Raw genomic sequence first — 13,475 nt, 5'->3', positions numbered from 1 at the left:
TTTTATGTTAAAGAAAAATATAAATAGGGGCGCCTTGGTTAAGCACCTGACCCTTGAACAACACGAGGTGTTAGGGGCGCTGACCCCCGGGCTAGAGAAAATCCACATATAAGTTTGACTCCTTCAAAACCAAACTGACAGCCTATATTGGCAGAAAGCCTTACTGATAACAAACAGCTGATCGACACGTATTTTGTATGTTATATGTAGAATACACCACATCTTTAAAATAAAGTAAACTAGGGGCGCCTGGGTGGCTCAGTCAGTTAAGCATCTGTCTTTGGCTCAGGTCACGATCCTGGGGTCCTGGGATGGAGCCCTGCTTTGGAATGCCTGCTCTCAGGGAGTCTGCTTCTCCCTCTCCTCCCCGTTCATGCTCTCTCTTGTTCACTCTGCCTGTCTCTCAAATAAATAAACGAAATCTTTAAAAAGAAAAAAGTAAACTAAAGAAAAGAAAAGGCTGCTAAGAAAATCATAAGGAAGAGAAAATATTCGCAGTCCTGGATTTACTGAAAAGCCAACATCTATCTGTGTCTGTGTGGACCCACAACCTTCAAAGCCGTGTTGTTCAAGGATCACCTGTACAGTGTCAGGCTTTGTTCTGAACCACTGCTTCCGGAAAAATTTCACTCCGTTAGTTTATTTTCTTCCTATTCCATATTTTATTTTCCATGCTGGTAAAATACAGATCATATGAAAGTTATCATTTTAGCAATCGTAAGGTGTAAAAGTCAGCAGTACGAAGGACATTCACGAGGTTGTGCCCCCATCTCTGCCATCTGGATCTGTGACGCTTTTGACCCCACAAAAGGAAACCCTACTCCCAGATAGTGGTCACTGTCCCCCAGCCTCTGGCAGCCACGCATCTGCTTTCGTCTCTGTGGATTTTCCTATTCCGGGAGTTTGCAGAAACTGAACAAAATAGGCGAGGCCTTTTGCAAGCGGCTTCTGTCACTTGGCATGTCTTCAAGGTTCCTCCATGTTACAGCATGAAGCTGTACGTCATTCTATTTCCTTTTACTGGTACACATGCACGCAGCAGTTAGTGTTTTAAAAGCACCACCACCGTTTCGATAAAACAGAAGCCCGCATGTTACAGCGGTCCCTGAATTAACGAATGGACCAGCTCCAATAACTCCGTCTTGCACCTGGAAGGGTACCATGTTTATTCATTCTGTGACCATTTGGCATAAGAGAAAAGAACCACAAAAAGAAGGAAGAGGGGGAAAACATAAGATTAAAAAAAAAAAGGAAGGGGGGAAAAATAAGACTAAAAACAAGGAAGAGGGAGGTAATCATTTTTGTAATGAACAGAGGTCCAACTGTTCGAGCAGCTTCAGTTTACAGGAAAGTTGAACAGAAAGCGCACGAAGTTCCCACACCCTACCTCCCTCTCATCCAGAGTCTCCCCCATCCTTACCATCCTGCATTGCTCTGGAGCTTTGTTTCAATTAATGAACCCATATTGAGACACTGTTGTTCACTTAGGTCCATACTTTACATTAGAGCTCACTTCTGGTGTCGTACATTTCTGTGTGTTTGGTCAGATTCACAGCATCGTGTATCAGCAGTATCACAAGAACCTCTCATCGCCATAGAGATCCTTGGTGCCCTGTCCCTGTCCCTTCCTTCCTCCCCCTCCCCAGCAACCACTGATCTTTCCACTGTCTGCATATTTTTGCCTTTTCCAGGATGTCACAGAGTTAGAATGACACGGTACACAGCCTTTTCAGGTTGGCTTCTTTCATTAGTGATACACATTTAAGGCTCCTCCACGTCCTCTCATGGCTTGATAGCTCGTTCCTTACTGATGAGTAACATTCCATTCTTTAGATGCACCCCAGTTTATGTATTCATTCACCTACTGAAGGGATCTCTGTTGCTTCCAAATTTTGACAATTACTAATAACACTGCTGTAAGCATTAGTCTACAGGGAGCGTATTTTGTAAGTTCTCAGATCATCTGAATAAATACCCAGGAGTAGGACATGATATCGTTAAGACCATGTTTACTTTTGTAAGAAACTCACAAACTGTCCTCGGTAGTGGCTGTACCATGTGTGTTTCCAGTGACTAAGAGCTGGTGTTACTCCCATCATCACCAGCATTTGGGATCTTAGTCATTCTAACAGCTGTGTATATATTTGTTGTTTGCATGTGTAATTCTCTAGTGACGTACGATGTTGCACGTCCTTTCCCGTGTAATCTGTTCATCTACTTTAGTGAGGTATCCCTTCAGATCTTCCGACCATATTCTAATCGGATTCTTCATTTTCTTATTGTTGGGTTCTTTGTATCTTTTGGAGACAACTTTTTTCAGATACGTGTTTTGAAAATATTTTCTCCCAGTCTGTGGCTTGTGTGTTCAGCCCCTTCAAAGTGACCTTCGCAGAACAGACTTTGTGTTTATTTAAATGGACTCCAACTTATTCTTTGATTCATACACTCATTAGAAGTCTGTTGTTTAATCCCTGAATATTTGGGGATTTTCCAGCTGTCTTTCTGTTATTTCTAGCTTAATTCTATCGTCCTCTGAGAGCGTATTTTTGCATGATCTCTACTTTAAAAATGTTAAGGTGTTCTTTACCGTCCAGAATGCGGTCTATCTTGATGAATCTTCCACGTGAGCTTGAAAAGAAAGGGCACGCTGCTGTTCTTGAGCAAAGTATTCTAGAAATGTCGATCAGGTCCAGTTGATTAGTGTGTTGCTTGGTTCAACTCTACCCTGACCCATTTTCTGCCTGTGGGGTCTGTCAGTTACTGAAAGGGGGCGCTGCTGTCTCCCACTACAGCATCAGACACACCTTCTTCTCCTTCGGCTCATCACTCTGTCCCCACAGATCCTGACACGCTTGGGTTTACATCCATTACACCCTTGTAGAGAATTGGCTCCTTTATCGTTATGTAATATCCACTGTATTCCTAACAATTTTTTTTTTTTTGCTCTAAAATCTGCTCTCTTTCAAATTGACGTGGTTACTCGAACTGTCTTTTAATGAATGTCAGCACGATGGGTCTTTCTTTTCCCCATTACAGTTGATCTGTACGTGTCCTTATATATCAAGTGGGAGTCCTGGGGCGCCTGGGGGGCTCAGCGGGTTGAGCATCCGACTCTTGACTGCAGCTCAGGGCTTGATCTCAGGGTTGTGGGTTCAGGCCCTGTGATGGGCTACACACTGGGTGTGGAGCCTATAAATAAATAAAATAAAGTGGGACTCTTTCACAAAACCTACAGTTGGATCTTGTCTCTTTACCCACTCTGGTAGTTTGTCTTTCAATTGGTGCAGTTCCAACCATTATATTTAGATCATTACATTTAACATGATTTTTGACACACTTGAATTATATCAGCCATATTTGGATTTTTAAAAGATTTTTATTTATTTACTTATTTACTTATTTTTTAATTATTGTGCGAGAATAGGGGGAGGGGAAAAAGAATGGAGAGAATCCCAAGCATACTTTGGGCTGAGTGTGGAGCCTGACGTGGGGCTCAACCTCAGGACCCCGAGATCATGACCTGAGCTGAGACCAAGTTAGACACTTAACTGACTGAGCCACCCTGCTGTCCCATCTGCCATGCTTGTAGTGTTTTTCTATTCGGTCTCCTTGTTTCTCTTCTCTTTTTCTGTCTTGTCTGGTTTTAGTTGAGCATTTTATATTATTTCATTTTCTCGCCTCTCTTAGAATATCTGTTATACTTCTAAAAATTTTTTTGCTGGTTGTTTCAGAGTTCATGATATACACATACAACCATTCCAAGTCCACTTTCAAATAAAAATAAAGTGGAAATATCTTAACAAAAGAGTGTTCTCAATTCCTCCTTCCCTTCCCACATAGGATTACCACCATTCATGTCACTTAGCCATAAGCTACAAGAGCTGGATACAATGTTGCTGTTATGATTTTAAACAAACTGTTACTTGTAAGATCAATTAAAAATGATAAATGTAAAAGATCTTCAATTGTTCCTTCTCTAATGTTCATCCATTCTTTATGTAAATCTGACTTTGTGACCTCTCTTACTTTCCTACTTTCAACATTTCTTGCAAGATGGGTCTGCTGGCAACAAATTCCTTCCGTTTTTATTTCTACTTCTCCTTTGAAAGATAATTTCACTGGATTCAGAATTCTAGTGGGTGGTTATTTTTATCTGTAGGCTTTAATATTCCACTCCCCATCTTCTTTCTTTCATGGTTTCTGAGAGGTCCAATGTCACATGTATCTCTGTGGCTCTGTAGGTAAGGCATCTGTCTCCCACAGCAACTTCTTCACAAATCCATCTTTGACTTTCTACAGCTTGAATATCATATGATTAAGTGTAGGTTTTTGGTATTCATCTTATTTGGTATTTTGTAAACATTCTCAATCTGCTTTGTGATCCACCATACATTTTGGGGGGAAAATGCCATCATTATTCAAATATTTCTTCTGTCCCTTTCTCTCGTACTCCTCTGGTACCACCATTATGCACGCATGCCATGTGTTGTAACCATCACAATCCCCTGATATTCTGTTCCATATTTTCTTTTTTTTCTCTTTGCATTTCAGCTTTTAGAGTTTCTACTCATCTGTCTGCAAGTTCACTGATTCTTCCCTCCACTGTGGCAACACAACAGATGAGCCCATCAGGGATGTTCTTCCTTCTCTTGTTCTTCTCATTCTCATTCTTCTCTCTGACAGTGTTTCTTTTTATTTCTAGCATTTTTCTTCTTACAGTGTCCATCTCTCTGCTACCATTACCCATTTGTTCTTGCAGATTGTCTACTTTTCCCATTAGAGTCCTTAGCACATCAATCAGAGTTATTTTAAATTCCCAATCTGATACTACACCATCTGCCATATCAGGGTCTGGTTTTAATGTTCGTTTCGTCTCTGTGGAATGTGTTTTTTTGTCTTTCAGCATGCCTTGTAATTTTTTGGTGGAAAGCTAGACATTATTTATCAGATAAAAAGAAATTTAGGCATGGGGTGCCTGGGTGGCTCAGTTGGTTAAGCCTCTGACTCTTGATTTCAACTCAGGTCACAGTCTTGGGGTTGGGCTCCCCAGTCAGCAGGGTGTCTGCTTGTCTCCCTCTCTGTCTGCCTCTCCCCTTGCTCGCATGCATGCTCTCTCTCTGAAATAAATAGATAAATCTTTAAAAAAAGAAATTTAGGTAGATATGTCTTTCATGTGAGGGTATGTTTATTCAGCTTGGAGTTAATTTATAATTATCATTTTCTGTAGATGAGGTGTCAGAGGGTAAATCGCAGGTGTCCTGTTTTTATCTCCCTATTGCCTTTTAGGCTCCCTACGGACTTCATCATAGCTAGGGTCTGGATTTCACTTCTTTTAGCTGTGATTCCCTGTTATTACACAGAAAGCTTATTGAAGAGGTGGTGAGGGGTGTGTGAAAGGGAAGAGTCTATAAGCCTGTCTTTAGAACTCAGTATTTTACTGAGCCTGAGCTGGGTACTTCCTTCCCCCACAATGAAGGCCCAAGGGGGCTGCAGTTGGGTGTTCCCCTTCCCCCAGGTTGGTTAGGCATTGCTAAAACCCCCATTGGTTATGGTCTAGTAAAATATTTCCCATTAAGAAGAACAGAGATCTTTGGGCATACTTTAGAATGATTACTCTTTTCCCCACAGAAACACAAAGAGATTTTTCTACAACACAGTGGGGACCTCATGAGGCTCTGGGAAATAACACTCACAAAAGTGCACGGGCCCCGAGATCAGGCCTGTGGGTGTTTTTAACTCTCAAGGAGCCCACACCGAACTTGAAACAGTTCATCAGTGAGCGTTTAAGGGTTCCTACTGACACTTGCTCCAGTTGGGCACTTCTGTTCCTGGTGAGCAGTGATGTCACACACCCACCCGTCAGCCTCCCCAGGTGTGTGGGCTGAAGATCGCTCTGTGACCTCAGTTATCTGACAGATCTAGGAAGAGTTGCTTACTTTTAGTCTATTCAGTTATGTTCCTATTGCAAGAATGTGAGTAATGATTTCCAAGCCTTTACCTGCTGGACCACAACCCAGAGTCAGTAACTTTTTCCACTAGGATTTTGTTCCATTGTTTCTAGGTTGTCTGCCTCCAATGCACAAGAAAAGCTACATTTTAAATCTCTCTCTCCATTCCCATATAGTCTACCACTCCCTTACTCATCAATTCAATGAACTTTCATTTTATTTGGATTTTTTAAAAGATTTTATTTATTTATTAGAGAGAGAGAGAGAATGTGAGCAGAGGGGACGGGCAGAGGAAGAGGGAGAAGCAGATGCTCACTGAGCAAGAACCCCCACATGGGGCTCGATCCCAGGACCCCAGGATCATGACCTGAGCTGAAGGCCAAAGCTTAACCAACTGAGCCACCCAGTGCCCCTTCAGTGAAGTTTTAATCTACACTCTGAAAAAACTTCTCAGGTACATCCATGACATTGCTAATTTAATATTTGGTACTTTTAATGCTGTTCCTGTAAATGACAAATACACCAGAAACTGGTTCTATGACCTACTGTGTACTTTTTTAAAAAGATTTCTTTATTTATTTTTATTATTTTTATTGTTTATTTTTTTTAAAGATTTTATTTATTTATTTATTTGACAGAGAGACAGCCAGCGAGAGAGGGAACACAAGTAGGGGGAGTGGGAGAGGAAGAAGCAGACTTCCAGCAGGGAGCCTGATGTGGGGCTCGATCCCAGGACCCTGGGATCATGCCCTGAGCCGAAGGCAGACACTTAATGACTGAGCCACCCAGGTGCCCCTAAAGATTTTTTTGCTTATTTTTAGAGAGAGAGAGAGAGAGCGAGCGCCCATGCAGGAGGGACAGAGGAAGAGGGAGAGAGAATCTCAAGCAGACTCCACACTGAGCACAGAGCCCGACATGGGGCTCAGTTTCACCACCTGAGATCATGAGCTGAGCTGAAACCAAGAGTCGGACCCTTAACGAGCTGTGCCACCCAGACGTCCCACTGTGTACTTTTATTCCTTTATACAGTCCATATCACGTCCGTAATCTTTTCTCTTTAAAGTTCAATGAGGGCATCTGTCATGAAGCTTTTTCCCTTCATGTTATAGAACTTTCCTTTTTCAAATCCTAAGTATACCAAATCATACATTTTAGCATTTTCTTAAAATTTCATAAGTCAATATATTATTTTTATAGCTCTACTTTCTTCTCTGTCCCCATAAGTGTTGTACAGTAATATTCATTTGTACATGTTTTGCTGTTTACTAGTTCTTGCATAAGGCAAGAATTGGCTATGAAAAAACACAAAACGTAATAAGTATTGGAGGATGTGAAAAAACTGAAACCCTTGCACACTTTTGTTCAGAATATCAAATAGTGTAGGTGCTAGGCCAGTATGGCATTTCCACAAGAAAAGTAATAAAAAAAAAAAGTCACCATATGAATCAGTGATTCTACTTCTGGGTCTATACTCAAAAGAATGGAAACCAATAATACAAATACATTCATACAACAATTCATGCATCAGTGTTCACAGGAGCATTATTCACAATAGCCAAAGGGTGAATAGCCCAAGTGTCCACGATGAATGAATTGATAAACAAAAGCGGTCTGTACATATATATATACACAGAATAGAATTCATCCTTGAGAAGTAAAGAAACTCTGACACATTTGGCAAGTGAAATAAAGGCAAAACCAAACTATGGGACTACACCAAAATAAAAAGCTTTTGCACAACAAAGGAAATCATGAACAAAACAAAAAGCAGCCTAGCGAATGGGAGAAGATACTTGCAAATGACATATCCAATAAAGGGTCAGTATCCAAAATATATAAAGAATTTCTGTAACTCAATACCAAAAAAACCCAAATAATCCAATGAAAAATTGGCAGAAGACCCGAATAGACATTTTTTCAAAGAAGACACTGAGATAGCCAACAGACCCATGAATAGATGTTCCACATCACTCATCATCAGGGAAATGCCAAACAAAACCACCATGAGATACCACCCCACACCTGTCAGAGTGGCTAAAATCAACAACACAAGACATAACAGGTGTTGGCAAGGATGCAGAGAAAGGGGAACCTCTTACACTGTGGGTGGGAACACAAACTGGTGCAGATACCCTGGAAAACAGCATGGAGGTTCCTTAGGAAATTAAAAATAGAACCACCCTACCACCCAGCAATTATATGACTAGGTATTTACCCAAAGGACACAAAAATACTGATCTGAAGGGTTACCTGCACCCAATGTTCATAGCAACATTAGCCACAATAGTCAAACTATGGACAGAGCCCAGATGTCCATGGACTGATGAATGGATAAAGATGTGGTCTATTATACAATGGAATACTACTCAGTCATCAAAAAGAATGAGATCTTGCCATTTGCAAGGACATGGGTGTATTGGGCTAGGCAAAATATGCCAGTCAGAGAAAGACGAATACCAGACGATTTCACTCATATGTGGAATTTAAGAAATGAAACAGATGAACACAGGGAGAAAAAAGAGAGAGAAACCAGGAAATAGCCTCTTAACGATAGAGAACAAACTGAGGGTTGCTGGAGGGGAGGGGAGTGGGGGCATGGGCATTAAGGAGGGCCCTTGTTGTGATGAGCGCTGGGTGTTGTATGGAAGTGATGAGTCACTAACTTCTACTCCTGAAAGTAATATTACACTGTGTGTGAAGTAACTGCAAGTCAAATAAGAACTTGAAACTACAAAAAATAATAATAAATTTTTTAAAATTAAAAAAAATTAAAAACCATCAAAAATATTAAAAGGCAATCTATACAAATGGTAGAATTTTTTGTAAATCATGTATCTAATAATGAACTTGCTCTGGATAATATAAATAATATATGACTCAGTAATAAAATTACGAGTAACCCGACTTTTTAAATGGGCAAAGTTTCTCCAAAGGTGCACAAATAGCCAATAAGCATAGAAAAAAAATACGGCTGATGGCATGCGTCCTTAGGGAAATGCAAATCAAAACCAGAGTAAAGGAGCACTTCATACCTGCTCGGGTAGCTACAATCAAAGGGACGGACATAATTACATGTTTGTGAGGATGTGGAAACATTCTAACCTTAATGCATTACTGTTAGGGACATAAAACAGTGCGGCTGCTTTTAAAGAAAACAGCTTGCAGAGTCTTAGCTGCTCCACTGAGAGTTATCTGCTGTATGACCTGGGATGACTCCTAGCTAACCGCTCAAGAGATCTGAACACATACATCCACGAGAAAACTCGTACATTCCGTGTTTGTGAGAGCGTGTCCCAGAGTAGCGAAAAAGCAGAAACAACCTAATGTCTGTTGATTGAGGAATGGATGGACAAAATGTGGCACATTCATTCAATGGAGTGTTGTTCAGTCATGAAAACAAAGTATTCATACATGCCACGACACAAATAAACTTTGGAAACAACATGCCAAGCGAAAGAAGCAAAACACAGAAGACCACGTGTTGTACGATTCCATTTTTATGAAGTGTCCAGAATAGGACAAAACCTGAGAGACAAAAAGGAAATGAACTGTTGGCGAAGGCTGGGAGATGGGGAAGTAGGGAATGACTGCTCGTGGGACAAGGTCTCTTCTCAAAGAGATGAGAATGTTAGGGAATTACAGACTGGAAACAGTTGCGCGGTTTTGTGACTACACTGAAAACCACCTAATTGTTTGCACTTCGTGTGAACATTACGGTGCACGAATCCTTCCTCAATCAGAACAGTGTCAGCATCTATAAAAGCTAAAAGGCACATGCCGTCTGGAAGCAATTGCATTCCTTCATACGCGTACAACATAAATGTCTTCATGGGTTCACCAACGAATGTTCTAGAACATCCGTAGCACACCGATGCCAATACTAACCCGAATGAACAAACGGTTACAGCAAGAACAGTGGGGCGCATCTCGCAAACGCGATGCCTCCAGAAAGAAGCCACTCACCAAGGAGTATACACTGTATGGGTCCATTTTTCTTTAAGATTTTATGTATTTATTTTTTGCAAGAGTGAGTGAGAGAGAGAGAGAGAGAGAGACAGTGCGCGCACGCTGGGGTGGGGGGGGAGTGGCGGAGGGAGTAGCAGACTCCCCGCTGAGCAGGAAGCCCAAAGCAGGGTTCGATCCCAGGACCCTGAGATTAAGACCAGAGCTGAAGACAGATGCTTAACTGACTGAGCCACCCAGGCGCCCCCGTATGATTCCATTTAAATACAGTTTACAAACAGGCTAACTGATGATGACAAAAGTCAGCATAGCGCTCATCTGCAGTTTGGATGCTTCTCGACTGAGACAGTTCATGATGGGGGCTTCTGGGTCCTGGCAATGGTCTCTGTCCTCGGGATGTTTATGTGGATGGACTATCATAATAAAAATTCATTAAGCCTCGTACTTATGATTTTGGCTGTTCTACATCTCAATTTAAAGTTCACATTTTAAAAATGGTTCATCTGCACATGCTAATTTATAAAACTCCTTGCACCAGTTTTAGCATTCAAGAATGTTTAGCTAGGTTCTCGTGGAATGAGTTTTCCTGGTCTCCTAGCAGGCCTCTCCAAATCAACTAGCTCTATGACCATTTAAATGTATGAAACTTAGATTTATTTATTATTAAATATTTTATTTATTTGAGAGAGAGAGAGCACACAAGTTGGACAATGGGGGGGGGAGTAGGGAGCAGAGGGAGAAGCAGACTCCCCACTGAGCAGGGAGCCCCATGCGGGGCTCGATCCCAGAAGCCCGGGTTCATGACTTGAGCCGAAGACAGATGCTTAACCGACTAAGCCACCCAAGTGCCTCGAAACTTCTCTGTAAACAGTACCAGCCATTTGAATATATGGGAGATCTATCTAAATTATCCTTCTCACCATTCAGTGGCCCCAGGACCCCTCCTGCCTCCACCATGCTTGCACCCATGTTTATTCCTTCCCAGTTGGGATCTCCGGGCTTCAGAACAGGTTAATAATGGCAGCCGGGGGATGTAGGAATTTAAGAACAGAAAGAGTACGATTGTCTTTCTGCCTTCAGAACTCCTCATCACCCAGTACACTAATGGCTGCCTAATTTCGAGTGACACAGGAGTGACATTTTTAAATTAAGGACAAGATTTCACAGTGGAGTGGAGTGGAGAGCCCTTTCCTGTACCTTCAGAGAACCTCTTCTCTCGGCCGTGCAAGTAAAATGCTGCGTTTGCTCTGAGTTCGTGGCAATCACCCCACTCAAATCCGGCACATAAGAGATCTGTCAGCTCTGTGGTGATGTTGTGAATTGGCATTCACCACTGTGGGCAGTTTGGTAGAATGTCTGCAGAAAGGAGCCCGGGGCTCCTGAACCAAAGCGGGGCTAGGTCTTCAAATAGCATTAAAGACACCTTAAAAGCATCCTGCGGCCTCTCTAGCTCTGTTTTGTTAGCTTGAGTATCTGCTGCTCTGTGAGTAGCTAAAATTCTTGAAGGCTTGTCTAGAGAGATCAATCGATACTTCAGAGTTTAGGTGACCAGGACCCATTTCAATGCTGCTTTGTTATAACCCAAATGGAGACATCAAGTGTGCACAGGCCTGCGGAGATCTGCATATAAAAGGTCATATGATAAAGACGCTCTGGGATGAGGCCAGAGTTTACCATCTAAGCCAGAGTTCATCCCCCCTGACCGAGAGGAAGATGCGCCCGTGGTTAAAACTCAACCTATCTGTGAGTGATGCTAACGAACCATTTTCTACATCAAGCCCACTGTCAATCACATTTATATGTTATTAGAAAATGCTCGCATCCATCTTATGGTTTGCACACCCCTGCGTGTCAGTTATCTGAACCTGATAAAGGAGGTCATAACATTCTGGATGCTTTATGCTTCAGTGCCTCTTGGAAAGGCAAGACAGTTTTCAGGCGAGGATCTGACATAACAATGAACTCCAAGTGGCTTTTATCGTGATGTGTGCTGACCAGCTTTTTTCCCCCTTGCTTTATTTAAGGATGTAACACAGCGAGGAATTCTGAAAATTAAATAAAATGCTTTGAGCCTTCGGAGAGGTCTCTGCCAGGCCAGTTGTTTCAACATTCGGTAAGATTTTGCCCGGGTTCTGCTTCTCACTTCAGGCATTTAATTCCCTTTATCAGCAGTCCATAAGCTGCCGAAGTGAGTTAAAAAGAGCCAACAAAGGAGTGTTCAGTGGCCCTGGGTTGCTTTGCTTCCCAGTCAGACTTTTAAACCTGTCTGCCTTCAAACTGCTTGAGGCTTTACTGCCACTGTCCACACATCGTCCCGGGGTTTACCCGCTACCGCACCCCAAGCCCTCGTCAGGTGAGTGTGGGGCTGTTTTCACAACTGGCTCCTGAGTAACCGGACTGTCCGTGAGCTCCTTCCATTGGCTCTTGGACGTGAGCTGTGTGTCCGGAGAAGCTTCTGAACCCATGAGCAAAGCCAATACTGGATCTACACCCCCCATAATGGCTGCACAGGGTTTCAGAAAGAGTATCACGCCGCCATGTTGTTTTGTTTCTTAAACGTGGATCAGTAAGATGTTTTTACCTCGTCTTCTGAAGGCTGGAATAAGCCCATTCCCTGGGTTTAAACCTACACACACATAGACACACACCTCAAAGATTTTACCATCTACACTCTCGTAAACGACACGTGAAATGCAAGTGCAGATATCAAGCATATGTAGAAGCATCATTCATGTGAGAAACCAAGTCCTTCAAACCAGCATAAGAGATAAATACTGGCCTCTGCATAGGTTAGGGCTGTTCAGCGACAGGTACACCAGGTAAATGACCACCCTCTCAACCAGTCTTAGCATCCTCCTGGCAAAGCTGTAACTGAGCGAGGCTGACCATCAGCCCCCCCATATCTGGCATTTTCTTTTCACTTCCATCCACAGACGTTAAATAGAAGGAGGAAGGGAATGAATGCTGGGCATCAGAAGACAGTCACTGCTGACTTCACACTACGTGACTGAGGCAAGTCCTTCCCCGCCTGGCCTCTGGCTCTTCATCCGTAAGGTGAAGGGGTTGAGTCATTTATTGAGGAACTACTATGTACGTCTTCAGAGAGCTCGTGATCCAACTAACTTAGCAACCACATATCCTACCACCTAACCACAGTGCGGTTTTCTCAGGAACATCGGGTTGGGACTCAAGCAGGAGTACGCTTTTGACATAAAAGAGTGCAGTCATCCATGTAGGGGGTACTTAAGCTGTGGTTTTTATTCACTTTCATCTCCCCACTGCACCTGACTAAAGGAGAAGCCACAAACCTGATTAAGTAATGTCCTTTCGAGACAGTCAAATTATAGCTACTTATATTTTCATACTGCCAAGGTTTCGCCTTCTTCCCCACAAGGAAATGGGATGGATTTCTCGCAACAAAATGGCTCATTCAGTTACATCTCTTCTTTGGTGTAGCACGGGCCAGTCTTCCAGCCTAATAATGTATTCAAGGAAGGGACTGGTTAAGACAACAGAGACTTGTTTATCAAGAATAAACGGTGGCGGGGCGCCTGGGTGGCACAG

The 13,475-nt window shown here is 42.5% G+C and overlaps 1 protein-coding gene across 1 annotated transcript in view; it reads right to left on the bottom strand.

Moving 5' to 3' along the window:
- ABCA13 (ATP binding cassette subfamily A member 13) overlaps positions 1 to 13,475 on the bottom strand; it is a 369,975-nt gene that overhangs the window by 42,285 nt on the left and 314,215 nt on the right.

Source organism: Ursus maritimus, unplaced genomic scaffold, assembly GCF_017311325.1.
Source record: "Ursus maritimus isolate PB19 unplaced genomic scaffold, ASM1731132v1 scaffold_3, whole genome shotgun sequence".
Classification (NCBI taxonomy): Eukaryota; Metazoa; Chordata; class Mammalia; order Carnivora; family Ursidae; genus Ursus; species Ursus maritimus.
This window is presented reverse-complemented; position numbering and strand designations above follow the sequence as displayed.